The 20,084-nt window shown below is 42.5% G+C and overlaps 1 protein-coding gene across 2 annotated transcripts in view; it reads left to right on the forward strand.

The window, feature by feature from the left end:
• The window catches only part of DNAJB6 (DnaJ heat shock protein family (Hsp40) member B6), a 67,132-nt gene that overhangs the window by 35,828 nt on the left and 11,220 nt on the right, over positions 1-20,084 (forward strand). The window lies entirely within an intron of this gene.

Raw genomic sequence — 20,084 nt, forward strand, 5'->3', positions numbered from 1 at the left:
ACATGGTCTTGGTCCAAGTATATGATTGGACTGGCAGTTCCAGATAGAAAAAACTGTCACCTTCTTACACTTGATCTGAGCCTGATAGTTTCCACCTGTTTCAATATGTGGAACACAGAACACTGCTCCTTATTCTTACACAAAATGAATCCTCGTTCTATATTTAGTGTGGGTCCAATGTAATTTCCTGTTATGTATTTTATATTTAGACTTCATTAATTGTGCTGCTGAAATCAATTTCTCTTGAAAACACACTAGGTTGCTATGAAAGCTTTTATATTGTTCCTTTCTAATATGTAATTTGCCTGTATTTACAAACCCTAATTATTAGAGGTAATAGATCGTCAAAGGCAGCAGATTTCCTTAAACTTCAATTTTGGCCAAAATAGCACAAAGTAATAACAGAAAAAGTTCTTAATTCTAGCAAATGCTAGGCATAAAAGGTGCAGTGGGATGAGGTAGCTTTCCAAAACAGGTGCTGTTTGATTAAATGTTTGAGTTCTTCATTCAGGAGGGATTAATTTTGATTGTTTAGGGACACCATCCAGTTTAAATTAAGCTTCCTCCAATGGTTTGGAAAAACTGAGATGGAGTTTTTGAACCTGCTAAGTCGCTCACTCTTTCATGCTCTGCTACAAAGTTCATTGGTAGAACACAATAACTTTGTAATGCTTTTTCTTGATGCAACCTCTTTGGTCTCTTGTGCATGGCAGTAATTTCAATGCAATACAATTTAACACAAGGTTCTCCTCAGACTGCATGGCACCTACCCCTTTTACTTGGCTTTCCTGAAGATGTTTGGGATTTTGCCTTGGAATGCTTCACGCTTTAAAATTGCTGCAGCTATTTTAGTTCTCAGTTCTTACAGTAGTTTCTCTGTTGAGGATCACGGGCATTGTTTTGTGGTACAGGTGACAAAGTTACTCTGCAGAGTAAGTGTACCTAGCATTTGTAAGACCTATGCTGCGTCAGCTTGTGATTAATTTATGGGCTGAGACTTGGAATACTAAAACAAGGCTTGTGAAAGACTTCAAATATCTCTCTAAACAAGCCCAAAGGTTTTATATGTCAGTATTTGTATTTGACTGTCCTGTTTGCTTGTCTTCTTCAGTGTATTAGTGTTATATGTAAGTGGAGATTTGTCTTCTGTATTTAGCTCTGCTTATGTGTTTCAGACCATCTCTGGAATGGTCCTGTGATACAGAAAGTTAGACGATTTTTCCTGAATGGAACAGAACCCGAGTTCTGTTCCTGAATTAGCTTCTATTCTGTTTGAAAAGTGAGCTTATTTCTTACTTTGCCTTGTAAGTGTAACACTGTAGTGTTTACCTCTCAAGAGTGTTGCATTGCAAAATTAATATTACGGCTGTACAATGGTTGTGGTTGGAGAACGTTCCATTGCACTCAATGCAATGCATTACTTTAGTGTTAGGATTCTTGTTAACCCTTTTGTTGGAAGCATTTCGTAATATTTTTAGACAACCTGTCTCTGGTCTGATATTGGATGTCTTAGTATTAAGGCTTATTTTTAAGTCATGGTGTGCTCAGAAGGTACTTACGGTATGAACATCAGTGATCTGCTGGTCAGCAGTAACCTGGACTATAAAACTTTCCTTTTTTTTAAGGTAAACCAAGGAAGTTTGTTTGCACTGTCTGCTCGCTCTGGTCTTGTTTACTTTGGGACTGAATTGTCACCACAGATTTGCATTATGTCGTACTCAACCTAGACAGTTTTGGTTTTCTTGTTGTTATTGCTTGTCTTCAAGTTGTTGTCTTAGCGTTTTGGGTGGAAGACAAAAATTGAAATGATCCTTGTGCTGCAGTAGTGTTGTAGTGAAGCAGATGTACTTTGCTAGCGTTACAGATTAAACCTTTTGAATTCATCATTATAGTTGGTTTACTGCTTGATCTGCTTTGGTTTTGGAAAACATCTGGTGCTGGTGGTTAAGTGAAGTGCACTACTGAAAAGTTAGAGCAGGAAGTGGTTGGTTTATACTCCGCTACGTTGATTGTGCATTCTCAAAGCGGTCAGCCCTGCTTTTGAGGTTCTGCTGTCAGTTTTCATGTTTGGAAAATGCTGTGACTATCTGAGCCTTAACCTTGAACCTGTGTGACCGCCTGCTGATTCAAACTCATTGAAACTTCTCTGAAAACTATGTTCTGGCAGACTTAGCGCTGGGTTAGGTGTTATCTTGCTTAGAGCAGCTGGTAGAAAGTTAATTGAAAACCCATGAGAGTGCTCTATTCCCTGTCATGCTTCCCATGTCTGAAATATGCGCAGTAGTTGGGATGTGATAGTACCCAGATCTGAAAGCAATGAGGTCTTGGTGTGAGGTAGATTGCATTGGTGGCCTGAGTGCTAATTATCTTCTGCTTGAGAAGATGTCAGCTTCAAAATGTAATGCTGGGGATTAAAGTATATTTAATTCAGAAGATAAGTAAGAAATTTTATCAAAAGGATGTTATTAAGTGGAATTGTCTCCTTAGTTCTCTCACTTTTTCAATAATGCTACCTTCTGCAGCACAGTGGGTTCATTTTAAAATCGCTAAAAATAGATCATTTTTGAGCTTGACTTAAAATCGACAATCAAGAAAATAGATTTCTACAGTCTTATGATAATAATTCTTAAAACTTTGCCCTATAACTTATACTTTATCGTGAGTCACAAATGAGAGCTCTCTCAGCTGTTCTTCTGGATGCAGCCAACTTTGAAACCAGAAAAACCCCTGTAGCTCCTAGTTTATCAGCAGGCAAAGTAAAGCCAAATCCTTCTGTATAATTGAATGTTAATTCTGAATATTAAACCCTAGTTTGTAAAGTCTACACTAAGGGTGCTAGTCTTTCATATGGTATAACAAGTGATATGGTATGTTGAAAAGGCTTCAGTTCCTCTTTTTATTGACTGTTAAAAATCAAATATGAAATCTGCTGGATTGTTTCTTACTTGTAAATCTATTTGAATGAGTTACTCTGGGAGAGGAATCCAGTCTGAGTGACTAGTCATAGCATTCTGAGTTTGAAACGCATGTTTCTGATGGTCAGAAGAGAGTACAAGTTTGGCTGTGTCTGTAATTGTGTTGCTTGAAGCTGTTACCAAAGCAGCATCTGGAATAGGATTCTTCCATCTCGGTTCCAGTCACAAGCTGGATTGGAATGTGGTGCAGGAGGAGAGTTTACCTGGAAAAAAAAAAAGCCTACAGAGGCTTTCATAGAATCATTAGGTTGGAAAAGATCTCTAAGATCATCCAGTCCAACTGTCAGCCCAACACCACGGTGCCTACTAAACCATGTCCTGAAGTGCAGAGTCCACATGCTTTTTGAACACCTCCAGGGATGGTGACTCCACCACTTCCCTGGGCAGCCTGTTCCAATGCCTCACCACTCCTTCAGTAAAGATTTTTTTTTTCCTAATATCCAATCTAAATTCTCCTGATGCATCTTGAGGCTGTTTCCTCTCATCCTATCGCTTGCCACCTGGGAGTAGAGACAGTCACCCACCTCACTGCAACCTTCTTTCAGGTGGTTGTAGGAAGCGATAACATCTCCCCTCAGCCTCTTCCAGACTAAACAGCCCCAGTTCCCTCAGCTGCTCTTGGTAACAGTTGTGCTCCAGACCCTTCACCAGCTTCACTGCCCTTCTCTGATCACGCTCCAGCAATTCAATGTCTTCCTTGTAGTGAGGGGCCCAAAACTGAACACAGTATTGGAGGTGCAGCCTTAGCAAAGGCTGCACCTTTGACGCGTTTGGAAGGAGAAGCTGGGTAGTTCAACAGTCTCTCGGTTTCTCTTCAGGAATACCTGCCATGTCTGTGTTAATCTTTGTAACAGATATATGAAGTAAGATTAACTCACTTATTTATCACACATTTGTGTGTCACCTCTGGCAAATTTTTTTCCTAGGCAGGTAGCTGGTGGCTGCCTTTCGCTCTTGAGCAGCACAGAACCTAAACCTGAATCTGTCACCGTCAAACACAATGTGTTTGCCTCAAGAAGAAAGATAAATCTTAACATTCTTGATAGGCACGGTGTTGCAGTGTAACTTGCAGGCCATGAAAAGTAGTGAGGGAGAACCAGGAAACCAACACAGCCTGTTTTGTGCTGTTGACAAAGGTGGAATTTCTCATTTGGTCTTTGCCTTTCCCGTCAGGAAAGCCTGATCACAATTTATTGCAGTGAATGCAGAAGTGGTGGGCGTTTCCCCATATCTCTTCTTCACTCCACCTCTTCTCCTCTGGAGCAAGCTCTCTGCTGCCGCAGCAGCTTGTTTCCCTGCCAGCGCGGGGAAAGGAGGTGCTTCTGCTGCCCGAGGATGGTGTGTTTGATCCAGATTGGTTAAAAAAAAGTGTGTACACCAGTAAGACAAAACTGTGCATACTAAAGGTCACTTTGTTTGGAAAAAGGGTATAAACATTTGTAGAAGGCTAGACAAAGAGGAGATAAACATACATTTTTAACACGTGGGTGATTAACTGTTGGAAGAACTTGCTAAGAGAAACGATTTCTTCAGCTTTCAGCATCTTAAAGGACTTAGCTTTCTGAAAAAAATATTTAGTGAGAAACGAGTGTTTGGGCTTTACAGAGAAGTAGTGGAACCCCACGCTCTGGAGCACAGATTGAGATGCAACATAGGGCACAGTGTTCCTTTGGGGCTTTCTTCATAATCTGTGTCTTAGCTTCTTCCCCTCCCTCTCTTGATCTGTTAACATTTATGCACATGACACATTCTTTTACCGTGGTTTTGAGACTGGGGGATGCTTTCGGCATGAAGGAATTCAAGGGATGGTTGGGGCTGCATGCAGGGCCCACCTTGCCTGTCAGAAGGTGCCGGGGAAGCAGCATAGCTGGGAAGAGAGGAGGCAACACGTACATCTAGGACACGGATATTATCCCCTGATGGCTATTGCCTTAAAGCATCCAGTTTGTTATGTGTAGGTGCCAGGAGTTGACTTCATGTGGGAGGAAACATTCTGGATCTAGTAAGGTAAGTAGTTGCTTTATTGTAGTGGACAACTTCGGTGTTTAGTGATGAGGAGAGGAACCAGGGTGAAGGCCATGATGACTGTTCCAGGGAATTTGATTTGGAATTTGCATTACAGTGAGCCCTTGTACATCTGTCTCTTCTCATCACCAGCAGGCTGCAGAGCTTGAGAGAGCCTGATTTCAGCTCCTGAGATGAAAGTTAGGAGGTCTCCTCTTAGCGAGTGTGATGTTAGGACAATGATTCATTTTGTGCAATGAACCACTTGTTTTCTTAAATCTGGGCAATGTTTTAATGGTGTATATTTTTTAGTTTTTTAGTGTGTGTTAAATCTTACATGGGTAGCAATATGTGTTGTGAATTTTAAGTGACTATGATGAGAAAAGCTGGCTTTTTCTTAATCAGATCATCTTTGGTAGTGTGCTAAATGCCTGAGACTGCAGTATGTCAGAAAAATATTTCTATAGGGAACAGCAAGGGAAGCATCTCCACAGGGCTTAGGTGCATGAAAAAAACTGTCTGTGTCTTATTTGGGTTTGAATTCACTTGGAGCCACATTTGTTGATCAAGTTTATTTCTAAGTGAAATGTGGACAGGCGAATTCCCGGAATTACAACTCAACAGCATTTGGGTCATACAACTATAAACATAGCTTGGAACAAAACCAAAGCATAAACTCTTGTAAGGCAAAGTCCTGGTATTTCTAAGGTCCTTCCTAATTTTCTGGGAAAGGTATCCTGCTTGGGGAGCGCTGGAATGCTGGAAGTGACTCTTGGTAGTTCTGTGGTCAAATTAACCATATTTAGAGGTCTAAATGTTCAGCCCTTAAAATAGCTTTTATGCAGTCTCCTTTCTGTACAAATAATAAAAACCGTGAGGTTTTTGCCTTACAGCAGTGTGAAGGAATATTCTGCCTCACTAGCATGGACACAACTGGAGGGTGACAAGGAAACTTTGTTAATGGGAAAGCAAATAAGTCTGTTGTACTGCTCTGTAATTCTCTTTAAGAGAAGTCTTAGAAATCTTCCTGTGGTTGGCAAAGTATATAGCCACCATACACCTTGTGTGCTGGTGGTTGCTTGGTAGAAAACCACTTCAAAACTAGTTATTTTAAAATGTCTCAGAGCTGTACTTTGTCAAAACAGTAGAATTACATCCATTTTATCTGCATTTTCCAAGGAGCTTCACAGTTTTTGAGTTGCATCCCACGTGGAACCTATTTCAGAGTTAGGACAAGCAATCCCGTTCTCATGTACAACTTGAGTCCCCTGTTACATCACTGGAAGAGACGTCTCTGAGTGCACTTAGGTGAAACAGCAATTTCTCTAGACAATCAGGTAGAAAATGACAAAGTAGATGATAGTTTTTACCACTGTTAAGTAAAAAGAAAATAATGTGTATTTTACTATGAGTATGCGTATTTTTGAGGTGCTATGTAAGTGCCAGTTACTGCCATAGGATATATAACTCGCAGTATCTATTTCAGGAGGGCTGTATAAGTCATCCCCAAAGTCTTTCTGAAACATTGTTATTGACTTACGTTAGATCCGTCTTGAAAGTATTAGCCTGAAAGAACTGGAAGATAGTCCTGATTGAAATGTTAAAAGCAAGCTGAGTAATTTGTCCTGAATCCTACCGATAGCAGTTTTGTAACCATTAATAATTCCTTTATTAAGAGATATAACTGTCTTGAGAAATGCCGTATTACAGAAGGTGGATATTAAGTGCTTTCTAGTGCAGTAAATAACCAAGAAGATGCTTCTTGTAATCACTTCTTAAAACAAGAAGCTTAGCTTGGGGAAATAAAACATTCTTCTAAGAAGACACCAGGTGTCTGAGCCTTTTCGATGAACAGCATCATGAACAAAAGATTAATCGATTACTTGTAGGTGGTTTCCACTCTTCCCTCTCCTCTAGCACTTGTTCTGAGATCACATGTGCGCTTTGCTCACAAAATGTTTATAGAAGGAGCTGACTTCATCCCTGGTAACCCTTTTCATAGAATAAATCACAGAGCCAAGTGCGTGCCCGTGCTGTGTTGCAAGGGAGTTGCTCGTTGCCCTGGACAGAATAGTTTCCAACAGTGGAGAGCCTTTTTTTTGTTACGAGCACTGTTTGAGGGGGAGATTTTTTCTGATGCCTCCCAGCTTCTCCTGAAAGAAGCAGCCAACCCTTCATTAACATTGGGCTCCAGATTCCACTCACTGTTGTGTTTTCTGGGTGTGGCAGCAAAATTCCCCAAATTGTCTCTATCTTGGGTGTTGAGTATGGGCCTGTAAGTGGCACAGAGCCAAGCTAACAGCCTGAAGCGCAACGTTAGTTTAGGTTAGCTGATCTATTGCTAACAGAGGTCAAAGCCTCTCCAGTTTTCTATTTTTGTGACAGTTCTGGCTAATCTCCCCTTCAGATATTACCCTCAAAATTTGCAGTTGGAATTATGATAGAGAAGGACACTCCTAGTTGAACTGTTACCAGTGTCATGTATGTTGGTGTTAAAACAGGGTGATTTTATTTACTGTTTTTTCTTCTCAATAGAAGTTTAGTGCTTTGACAGCTCCTGGAAGGTGAAATGACTGCATTGTGTGCTGTAATTTTGTCTCTGGTCCACTATTCAGTCTCAAGTAAGCAACTTTTTCTTTGGAAAAGCAGTTGTTAATTCTTTTATTTAGTATTTTTCAAAGTTACTCTAGAAGGAGATTGTTTCTGCAGATACAGGCTGTATCCAGTACTAAGAGTTCAGGCAAGGTCAGAATTGTAATTGGAAAGTGATGAAATGTTCTCAAAAGTGCAAAGTCCAAGACTTTTTATATCAATTGCTGACTTGCATGGTAGCAAATGTAGGTGGATGTCAGTTTTATCTGTTGTGCATCTGTTCTGGAATTCCTTTTGATATCACAGTGCTGACTGCAGGACATTTTCAACCCCACAAAGGCAGAAATAATGATCTTACAAGGCTGAGGAGAAATGCTGTAGTGTAAGTGAAATTTGACATCTTCAGACTTAGTAAAACTCTTGGTAAATGCTTCCTAGAAGATTTTGAGTTTGCTGGTGTTGAAGAGGAAGGTGGATGCTGCTTGTTGGTCTGCTACTAGTGCAAAATAGTCTCTGTGGTTAAACAGTTCAAAGCTCTGCAGCTTTGACAATTTGCTTTTAAAGTTTTTCAAATAATTCTGCCACTGCTACAGTGACTCTGCTGATGAATAGTCACTTAAATATTTGGAAATTCTTTCATTGCCATTTCAGAGTTACTGGATGTGGTGATTTGAGCAGAGGCTTGTTAGGGCAGTCTCAGGTGCTGAGTTGTCCTGTTTTGCAGTTTTGGTGGGTGCATCCCTTCCATGAGCACATCTCTCCATCCAGAGCAGGTGGGCATAAAGGTGCTCTTTGTCCCTTTCTGGAATGTGGAACTCTTCAATTTCGCTGCCTTTGTGGTAGGTCTTAAATACTAGTCCCCTACTTTCTATCTTAGGCCTCAAAGACTTTAGTTGGAAACAGTTGTTATTGTCGTTGATGCTGCATCCCTTCAATCTCAGAGCTGTGTTAAAAAAAAGGGAAGGTGTGATGATGCTGCTGTGGCAACATAGGATGGGAACAGCTATCACTCCAGGCATGGGCAGCTCTGGAGTGGCCTTCCCAGGAGATGTGTAGCTGTACTGGGCACACCAGCCAAGTACTAATGTCACTGTTTGAACTCTCCTTCTATTTCCAAAATTCACAAAGCTCTCTTGGTAAAACGTTCCCTGTTCCCACTGGATGTCTGCAGAAGGAGCGTATAACCTGACTGACGATACCGTTCCCAGGCACAAAAGATATTTGTAAGTATTGTTATTGTTGGATGGTAGTCATGTTTCTGGTTTGGTGTCTGTTGTTTTTTTAATTGAGAAAATTCTGATTTCTGTGTTCTGCATTTATTGCTTATTTTGGTCACAACTTCAGTGTGAGCAGTGTACACAGAGCAGTCTCTCTTTCTTTATATAAATATATGTGTGTGTGTATATGTTTGTGTGCATGAACATTTAGTTATTGACAGGTCTTGGATTTGAAAAATTACTTGTATTCCTAAACTATGGTGGATTCTAAGGCACAAGGTGAAGAGCTTGACTATGGGTGGGGAAAAAAGCTTATTTGAAGAGTTGGAGAGTTCCCTAATAGGAGATGCTGAACAACAGAAAGTGGTACAGTTTGGGAAGCATAGGTTCCTAACAAAATATAGTATTTTAGTAGTACTGACATAAACTTGAGATGCTATTTTTTTAAAATTCATACTCCTCATTAGCATGTCAATAAGATCAAACAGAAGGCCAGCTAACTGGTTGGTGCTCTTGTTGTCAGGAAGACAGAAATAGGGTTGGGTTTTGTGGTGAAGGTTCACGAAAACCTTTTGAGCTGTCTGAAGAGACCTTGTACTCTGAGCACGTGTAGTTTTCAGGGTCATTAAAAGATGGTGGTCTTTGTACATGGAGGTCTGTAAATCAAGGATGTGTGCAGGCACTAGGAGCTGGGATTTGCTTGCTCTAATAATGTAGGAACGGGTGAGGAATGAATGTCGTGTTGTGGGGTATAATTGTAATTAATGTAATTCTTTGTAATTAATATTTGAATCCCCTAGTATGGTGTTTAAGGCTCGAGATAGAAGGGAGAATATTTTTCAAATTATTCTGAAAAGATGAGAGCTTTCAAACTGAGCACAGGCAATGCAATATGAAATGTGGACCTTGCTCTTATTGTCTTGTGTCTGTGAGATTTCAAAAGCGCTAATAGCCTTTTGATGAAAATGTAAACTTGGTGATTTTGTGCTTTTGCCAAATTACTATGGAAATGTTGACAAAACAGCTGGAGAAGTCATTCATCACGTTTTTCTGAAGTCACTCATGAGATTCTTTTCTTTTTGAATTTGTTTTTTATATATATATATTTCTCTTCTGGTAATCTGGGTTTGCTGTACGTTAAGGTTTTGAAGACTGGTTTAAAGCTGATAATCAAGGGAAAAATGTTTAACGAAGCTGTATAATTTGCAAATTAGTGTTTGCTTAGAACAGCACTGGATATGGTTCTTTCACTGAGGGCCATACGGAAATATGAGATGATGTCTTGATACTTGAACTCGTTGGTTTTTAAGAGCTATAAATGTTTATTGTGAAAGTAGAAGAGTACTTTTCCTCTGCTTGCTGTATGAGGAGTTTTCTAATTGGTAGCCAGTTTTGAGGGACCTGGTCGTGGTAACTACTGGGAGGGTTGAAGGCAAGAAGCAGTTTCGTCTTTAGGGTCAGCAAAGGGGCCTTTTCATCTGGCATTGGGAGGTTCTGGAGCACAAGTATGAGAGGTGTGAAGGTCTTGTGGGGCTCTGCTCAGGTGCAAGGAAAGAGGAGATGCTGGTGGGAGGCACCTTGTGTCTGGGTGCATGATGGAGGACCAAGCTGGGTTGTATGTAGTTGCGCCATGGATTTTATTCTTTATTTATTTGTTTTCTTCTAGCAGGGAGTAGTAAGTTGCATTGTAAGGGCCTGTTCTTTTTTTGTTTCTTGGTAGGATTTTGTTTTGCACTTCAAAATCCAATTTCAAAGTGAAATGTGAGCTGTGAGGCTTTCTCATGGTAGATTTGAATCCTGCAGAGATTTTTCCCTGATGCTGAAATTTAGGTGAGATGAAAAATCCTCTGAATATTGAACCCAATCAAGTATTTTGGTGTCAGCGATAACAATTCTGGAGGAAGAAGGGCTGTGTAAGAGAGGGAGGCAGTTACAGTGATCTGAGCCCCATCTTGCCTTCAGGTTGCGTATGGAGTGTGGTAGGGAGAGAAGCCCCAGGAATGGGAGTCTGTGGTGGAAATTTGTAAGGGGATCTGACTGACAGCACTACATCATAGCGGCATACGTGACTTGCAGGAAACTATGGTAGAGATCTGACATGACCCTGGAAAATGTAGAAAGCATCATCTTTTAAGTAATCTCAATTGCTGTTTAAAAATCGGGTCCACTTGTTCAAACTCTGAGCTTGAAAACTTGCTAATTTGTATTTATATATGTCAAGCTGCGAAGCTTATTCCTTGCTCTTTGATTCTTTTAAAAAATCACGCAGCAATGAATAAGAGACCCCTGTGTGATAAAGTCTTTTAAATTTAATAAAATTCACTTTGAGCAGCAGCATGCAAATGGGGTCATCTCTCTGCTTGCTGGAAATGTGGGGGTTCGTGTTACCTCCTGCTATTTGCATTTCCCACATCTCAAAGCTCTGAGAGCAGTTGGCTTAATCTATGAATACTTTGATGGAAGCAAAATAACTGCCTAGATGTGCTCAACTTGTACTTCTCTTTGGCCTCAAATTTAAAGTAGGACTCTTGATTGGGCTTTAAAAGATCTTCTGATGAGTAAGTTTTGGCAGTGAGGAGGTAAATCCAGGCTTTTTCCACAGCTCCCATATCTGAATGTCAGGCTGCAGAGCTCCGTGCCACCCGAAGTGGTCACAGAGGAGTGGCTTTAGCCATGGATCCCGATTTAGCTGCTCGGGAACAGCACGATGACACCTCTTTCAAAACACCCATTTGTACCACTGGTGCAGTTAGTGGATAGTGTACAGTGTATACTCATTACTGTGTTCGGTTCTGGGCCCCTCACCACAAGAAGGATGTTGAGGCTCTGGAGCGAGTCCAGAGAAGAGCAACGAAGCTGGTGAGGGGGCTGGAGAACAGCCCTTATGAGGAGCGGCTGAGAGAGCTGGCGTTGTTTAGCCTGGAGAAGAGGAGGCTGAGGGGAGACCTCATTGCTCTCTCCAACTACCTGAAAAGAGGTTGTAGAGAGGAGGGTGCTGGTCTCTTCTCCCAGGTGTCAGGGGACAGGACAAGAGGGAATGGCCTCAAGCTCCGCCAGGGGAGGTTTAGGCTGGACATTAGGAAAAAATTCTTCACAGGAAGGGTCATTGGGCACTGGAACAGGCTGCCCAGGGAGGTGGTTGATTCACCTTCCCTGGAGGTGTTTAAGGCACGGGTGGATGAGGTGCTAAGGGGCATGGTTTAGTGTTTGATAGGAATGGTTGGACTCGATGATCTGGTGTGTCTCTTCCAACCTGGTTATTCTATGATTCTATTTCGTTTTCCCAGTCTGTTACAGATGGGTTATCTTTGTGGTGAAACGTTGTCTAGAGCAGCTTGGTGTATTGGAAATGCAGGGTTCGTATTGGTACGTGCAGGGTGGAATGCAGGATTCGTGCTGGTACATGCTGGGCTGAATACAGGATATAATGGAGTTCTTAGGCATGTGTGGGGGCGGTACATAAAATACAGAGGGCTAAAAAAAAGAACGAAATAAAAAGGCTGAGCTTTCTAAGGGAGCTGCTGTGGGGCAGGGAGTGTGAGCAGACCCAGCATGGGGCTTTCCCTGCGCTGCAGGGGTACAGGCTGGGTAGGAACAGCATGAGCTGGCACCAGAGCAGCTGGATACGAGGGCAAAAATAAAAGGAGCAAGTCCATTGCCAGCTTTTAAAGCCAGAAGGGCAGAGGATTGCTATGTGTGTTGAGCAAAAAGTATTGAACCCTGCCCTTTCCTGGACACTGGATGTGCTGCAGCCATGGCTCTCCTGGGACAGAAATAGCACTGCGCGAGTCACTCCATCGTTCTCTGTCCTTTTCCCCAAATCTTGTCTTTTTTTTTTCCCCCATCGCTTCCCACGGATTTCCCCATCACCTCCTGTGCTGTCTCTTGCCTCTTGCCACTTCTTATTCCATCACAGAGAAGTCCCGGCTCCCATAGAAAAGGCAGTAGTAGTGCTGGTCCTGGACTGGGAAAGCCCAGCCTAAATTCCCCAAGTTGTAAACTTAATACAAGGTTTGGAGTTGGAGCAGGGAGGCACAATGCACGTCTGAGCGCGGTGGCACTGGTGATGACAGAGCTGTGCAGTCCGAGCCAGCGCGGGGTGTGAGATGGGGAAGGGATGAGGTAGGACACAGCAGCAGGTTTCTGCCAAGGATATCGGCTGAGAACTGCCAACATCTTTAGCCTCTAGCCAGCTGGGCACTCCTGGCACTGCTTGGCTGAATGTCTCCTCACATTGTGCGGGAAGCGTGTCTGTCACCCCAGCAAATCCTGAGTCTCCTTGTGTTCCTTCTATAACTGTAACAGTGGCACCGAGGAATGGGCGATTGCTCTGGAAGAAAAATGATTGCCAGTATTTGGTGAAAGACACTGATTTGTGTGAGACTACTCAAAATGTCGTCCTTTGTCCTGTGCTTTAGCTGATAAATTTGAGTGTTGAAATAAACTCCCTTTTTGGTTTACAAAAGCTCTGCCCCTAGAAGTGATGGTGCAGATGGGGCAGCTGCTCTGGCATTCCCCGGATAGTTTCTGAGTGATTTCAGGCTCTTTGGGTTTTTGGAACTGCTTGCATTTTTTTTTTTTTTTTAATCAGGAGATTTTAAATGGCTGCATTTTCTCATAAGCATCACCTCAGATAGCAAGAGAGAGATTTTTAAAAGCTGCCCCTGCTGGACTCAGCCAGCAACCTTTTCCACAGAGGGCATGATGCAAATTTCTGTTTCTGTTGAATCTGACACAGCCTGAACGTGGGTTTTATAACTCCTTCTATTAAGTGTTGCAGTATTAGTGTTTCCTGGCATTTAGAAAAAAGTTTAAGAGAAATTAATCAGAAGAACTTGCTCAATATAGTCTCCAGTAGTGATGAGGGAGTATTTTCTTGACTGAGTGTGCTGCTTACAGTTTCAGGAGGAGGGTGTGTGTGTATGCAGATGTGGTTTTGGAAAATACCCTGGGCTTGGTATCTTACAATGAGAGTTCCTCATTCCCAACAGAAATTAAAAAGAACAAGGATGATTTGGCAACTTTCTGAACAAACACAACTTTCAAGTTTATTCCCCCCAGATAGACCACTTCTGTGTTTTCATAGAGATACTAGGACCCTTGATGTTTTCTCTGTGCTATAATACATTAGATATGGAGCTTTAAGAGAAGAAACAACAAAAAACTGAATTAATCTCCAGGAATTTTTCAGCACAGGGTGATCCAGGCCTATAGTTTTTTTCCTTTAAATAAAGTCTTAGCTCCAACGGGCTCCTCTAAAGTATGAGATTTCCTGGAAACTGTTGGAATTGAGTCTCAGAAGGACCTTGGTACCTTCTGCTGAGGTAAATATTAATACCAGAGCTGCTGTAACAGTGTAAAACTTTATCAGTACAAAAATCTTATCAACAAAGTGCTATCGACTTCAGGTAAGTGTATTGACATGGGTTTTTTTTTTTCTTTCACTTTGGGTTGCTCCTTCTGTTTCAGCTCCGTGCTGCCCAGAAGCAGCAGGTGTAGTTGAGTCATCAGAAACTCCAGTGCCCTCCACAGGTGCAGGGTAAATTCCTAATCCTCTTAATAGGAACGGGAAAAAAGTCAAGTAAAGCTCTCTCTTTTGTACTCTTTTGTTGGTTGTCAGTCAGAATCAGCTCAGACTAACATCACCCAGAGCAAGTTCAATAAATGCTTCCAGTTGAGTCCTCTCTAGAAGCAGCAGTTGTCTTGCTCTGAGCTTCTGAAAATACAGCTCCTCTTAACTCCTAAGTCTTAAACTATTAGAAAGACACTTTGGCCATCATCCAAGAAAAATTTGAATGGAGGAAGTTTCCTGCAAACTGTCCTTGCACAACCTACCACCTGGAGCTTTAGCTCAGAGCCGTCTTGTGTCAATAGATCAAGCCAGGCGTCCCTCACCAGTTTCATCTTCTGATGCTGGTTACAGGAAGGGCTGTGTGTTGTTCACAGCCTTGGGGAAGTCTTCCCCTGGACTGAGCAAACTGGTGCACCTACTTTTTGTTTCTTAATTTCTGAGGGCTTTTTTTTGGAGGTGGAGGTAGGGTGGGTAGGTGTATAAGGAAATAACATGCAAGCCGTAGGGCTGCTGTGGGGAACCACAAGGCTCCACTTCCTCTTGGTATGAGAGGTGACGTAGTAAATGTAAATCAATGGTTTGATATCCTCAGGGTGTTTACTGGCATGTTCCTGTTAATTACTGTCTTGTCATTAATTACTGCAGAGTCCTGGTAGGATTTCAGTTCTATTCCAGGATATACACAGATGTTACTTAAATGTAACACAAAATAATAATGCTAGTTCATGTAGGGCTGCTCTTCTGCGAAGTGCTCTGAGACCTGCCCATCCTGCCTCACCTGGAATATCCTCTGTCTTACTGTTTTTATTTCCATGCATTATTTCTATTTTCCAGGAGTGCAGGTGGACCTCTTGCTGTACCAGGTAGCTCCCCTAAAGCCCCTTCCTAGTCCAAGAATTGTACTCATGGTTTACCTTAAACACATAAAATTGATGTAATGCTGAATAAATAAAAGTTGGCAGTGACTTTTCGGATGATGTTGCCCCTCACGATGGGCAATATTGCCCTCTACTGGTTAATTACAGGTTAAAGAATCCATATTTTCCCCTTTCATGTAGCAGCACTTCGGTATGAGAAATTGTTTCTCAACCTTTCTTGCTTGGAGCAGAAAGCAGGTTTTGGTCCAAATGCAACTTTTTAGGACGCTATAGCTCGTGTTTAATTTCTTTTTCCCCAAGAAGCTGTTTTTCATTTGGGAGGGCCTGGTGCACCCTAACACCAAACGTTAATTATTGTTCTTAAATATTACTAGTAATGCCAAATCTCTCATTTTCAGAATTAACCTTTAGAAATGTAACTTCTCCAGACTGGTTTTGCAAGTGAGATAACTGCAAGGTTTTAGATTATTGTTTGCATTTGTAGATAAGACCTTTTGCTTAACACTGTGATTTGGATGCTGATTCCAGCAGTCCCTGATAATTGCCCCCTTCCCTGCCCAGGCTGGGATGGCTACATGGTGATCTGGATCCAGGCACTGAGCTGGGTTAAAAATAAGCTTGCAAAAAGAGTGTTATTTTTAACCCAGGTCATTTTCTTGCTCGGGTTCACGGCACGGCTGCCCAGGCTCTCACGTGGGTGTGCTGGCTTGGAGGTGCGAGGGGTGGCAAGAAGGAGCTGTGGGGTGAACAGAGGGCTGGTTAAAGCTGGAACATTCTGCAAGTGGCTTCTCAAGTGGGTATTGCTGCTCTGAACTCGGCTATGGAGCACTCCCTCTTTCCAACTAGTCTTCCTAAATGCCTTTTCCAGGACAAACATCACTGTTGACTCTAGAAGTGTTTAAGCACTTTTTGGTGGTGATGCCCTGTGTGGCTGACCTTTCTCAGAGTAAATTTTTTCCCATGTCTGTGGTGGTTTAACCCCAGCCGGCAGCTGAGCCCCACACAGCTGCTTGCTCACTCCTCGTGGTGAGATGGTGCAGAGAATTGGAAGAGTAGAAGTGAGAAAACTTGTGGACTGAGATAAAGACGGTTTAATAGATAAAGCAGAAGCTGTGCACACAAGCAAAACAAAACAAGGAATTAATTCACTACTTCCCATCAGGAGGCAGATGTTCAGCCATATCCGGCAAAGCAGGGCTCCATCATGTGTAGTGGTTTCTTGGGAAGACAAATACCACCACTCTAAATGTTCCCTCCTTCCTTCTTCTTCCCTCAGCTTTTAGTGCTGAGCACGATGTCATGTGGTATGGAATATCCCCCTGGTCAGTTGGGGTCAACTGTGCCAGCTGTGTCCCATCCCAGGCTCTTATGCATCCCCAGCCTCTTTGCTGCTGGGGTGATGTGAGGAGCAGAAAAGGCCTTGGGTCTGTGTAAGCACTGCTCAGTAACAGCTAGAGCATCCCTGCATTATCGATGCTGTTTCCGGCACAAATCCAAAACATAGCCCCGTATGAGCTATTACGAAGAAAACTAATCATATCTCAGCCAAAACCAGCACAAAGTTTCATATTTGCAATTGGTACAGCTAGCTTTATTCAGAGTCTGGTTTGAATGTTTCAAATATGTTTAAATATGTAGAACAAGAGAAGACAGTTGATGCAAATGACACTTCAGCTTTGCTGGGCAAGGTGCATTGAACATAGATGAACAAAGATTTTGAATATCATACTGTGCACAGCACTGTAAATAATTCAATATTTGAATCACAGCCAATGTGGTATTATGGTATTTATGGTGCCGTCCTGCTCTCTTGCAACTTGGAAAGGGGAAACAATTGGGACATTTTGTGCAGAGGCTATTTCTTGAACTAAAACTTGTCTTTACTTCAGGAGGAGATAGAAAACTGAATGACTCTTGGGTGATTGAGATGGATTTAATCCTTTTGATACTTAAAGGGCTGTATAAGAAAGGTGGGGGCAGACTTTTTAATAGGGCCTGTTGTGGTAGGACAAGGCGTTAGGGTTTTAAACTAAAACAGGCCAGAATCAGACTAGATATAAGGAGGAAATTTTGTACCATGAGGGTGATGAAACATTGGCACAGCCTGTCCAGAGAGGTGGTAGATGCCCCATCCCTGGAAACATTCAGGCTCAGCTTGGACAGGGCTCTGAGCAACCTGATTGAGTTGAAGATGTCTTTGCAGCCTAGAAATAGGAAGCATGGATGATTCTTCCGGAGGAAAATGTGGTACCTTTGTAGTCTAATCAAAATTAATAAAGTATTCAGCTTCAGATGCCACTCTTTTACATTTTGTGGTGTGCAGACACAGCCCCTCTGGGGTGCCAATGTTTTCACCGCGTGCCCCAGACATCAGAATAATGCCAATGGCCGTGTAAGGAGGAGTTGTCTTGCAGTGTGACACAGGTCAACTCTGCTTCAAAGAAATGCTAATTACAAATCCTTGATGCCAGAAAGTCAGGGAGATTATAAGGAAAAGTTTAACACGAACTTCCAAAGGGGTCCTGGTTCCCTGAGTCCAATACTGAGAAGTTGTGCTGTAGATTTTAGCATAGATGGCTGCCTCCTTGGGGGCATTAGGTGGTTATGAACAAGTTTGCAAACAGTCCTTTCGCCGTTTGTTCTCAGCGGACAACATCTAAGCATTTCCTACCGATTCCCACCCTCAGCCATGTGCCCTTCCCTTGTGTTTCAGCCACAGCCCTGTTGCACAGATGAACCCCAAGCTGAAGCAGCCAAATCTTGCATCTCGGACTGGTACAGGTGGAGCAGGCAGTGTGCTGGTGGGACCAAACATAGCCAGGGCTCTTCTGGTTTTGCTGGGCTGGTGCAACATGTTCAGCCAACGTGTTGGTGTAGTGCAAGGTCCAGCTTTGGGGCTTTTGGATCGTTTTTGAAGGAAAGAGAAAAAGGCATTATGAGAATTGTCTGTCTGTAGGATTTTTTGTGTGTGTGTTTGTGCATCATCTTTTACGGAGAAATTGAACTGTGAACTCTTCTGGAGGACAGTTTGTGGATCTGAGGGAACTGTCCTTGTTCTGGACCACTTGCAGAAGAGCTGTAGTTGGAGAACACTCCAGGCAAAGCTGGAGTGGTGTATTGTGAATTTTCACAGTCAAAAAGTGGTGTAGTTGTAATGACCTTTCCCAAAAAGTCACAAGAGGTGTGTAACAGGCAGGTACTGTCATTTTCCAGAGTCGAAGCTGTGCTCACACTTTCAGGAATTGATGGCTAAAACCTGCTCTGGAGAGCAGCCGTCACTGGATTTGATAAAGTAAGACAAGCTCTCCTGCCTCTTCTCCAGGTTACAGTTGATTTAATTGGAAAGTTGGGAGTACAGAATGTCTTCTGCTTTTTTACATTTTACTTTAAGTTAGACTCCATCAGTAAGCGCTTGCTGGAAGATCTTTCTGTGACTTCATTAGGTGCTCAGGGTTGTAGGGCTGGTGGCACAGCTGAAGTCCCAGAGCAAAGAAGCTCTGCGGGAGCGTTCACTGCAAGCAGCAGATGAAGTAGGTGTCAGGGTGCAAGAAGGCCAGCACGCAACGACACACGTGCAGTGATGCCGTGGGTATGTCACAAAGGAGGAGCAAGATTATTTTGAATTCTTCCAGTGTTAAACTGTGCCTTTCACACTAGCTGAATTGGACTAAAGGTGTTGGGATTGATCTCTAATGTAGTTAGGAGTAATTTAATGGGGTGTGTGTAATGCTTAGGGCATCTGGTTTAGTAATAAACTTGTAAGTGTTAGTGTGTCTGACTAGGGTGTCCCTGTGATGTGCACACAGAGCTTTGAGGGCAGCCTGCAGGATTTGTCAGTCCTGCATCTGCTTGTCAATATTAATTTTAAGCATGCAAGTATTTGCACATCAAAAAGAAACCAATGCAGTTTATGTTTCCATGGAAGGGGAGGGACCACCTATTTCTGGTGCACTGTAATTTATTAGGAAGCACTCGTGACTGGTGTTTGTATGTGCAATTGGTGTTCATGGGTTTCCTATGCTTTTTTATTCTTTTTTTTTTTTTTTTAAACTCTTGGCATTTTATAGGCTGCTACTTCATAGGCCTGGTTTTGTCAGACTGATACATGCTTCAGTGCTCTTCGTATAGCGTGTAAAGTCCTCTAGTCTTCCCCATAGGAAATGCTGATAGTTCTGTGTCCAGTGTTTTGTGGGCTTTTGCTGTGCCCCGTGGAGGGGAGGTGACTTGCCAGCCCTCTCCTACTGCAAAGAGAACCGCACACCCAGAATTTCACATTGGTATGACGTAGGTAAGAGGTGTCTAAATGCAGAAATCCTTGGTGCTACCGTCACTTGTGTTTTTGTCTTGTTTGCTTGTGCCTTTGGAAGGGCAGGAGATGCCAGGGTTAAAAAGCATGAGTGTTGCTGGGGGGAAACTGGCATCTAACTGCTCAGGAAGATGGATCCTCTATGTAATATCGGTGTACATCACGTGCTTAAATGCACGGTGGGGCTATGTGAGGGATGGGTTGGAATCTTCTGCTAGGCCTCAAGTGCCACTTTGCTTTGTGAAATGATTTTTTAAACACTCCTTGCCTCCTTTTCCTCATGCCCTCAGAAGCTTCTCCCCATGCACAATTACAAGGTAAAGACAATGAAACCTGTTCGGTTTGAAATCTTTGGTGGTTTGGTGCACACAATGAAGCGGGTATTACTGTTCTTGTTCCTTACTGCATACGTGGTGATTTTTCCATCTTCAAAGCATTTTTCAGCCATGAACTAAGAGCACACGCATTAGCTGAGAGCACACACCCCTCCCTAAGCAGCTGATGCTGGGCACATCCCAGGAAAAACTTCCAGAATGTGAC

This window comes from Phaenicophaeus curvirostris, chromosome 6 (assembly GCF_032191515.1).
Source record: "Phaenicophaeus curvirostris isolate KB17595 chromosome 6, BPBGC_Pcur_1.0, whole genome shotgun sequence".
NCBI classification, from domain to species: domain Eukaryota; kingdom Metazoa; phylum Chordata; class Aves; order Cuculiformes; family Cuculidae; genus Phaenicophaeus; species Phaenicophaeus curvirostris.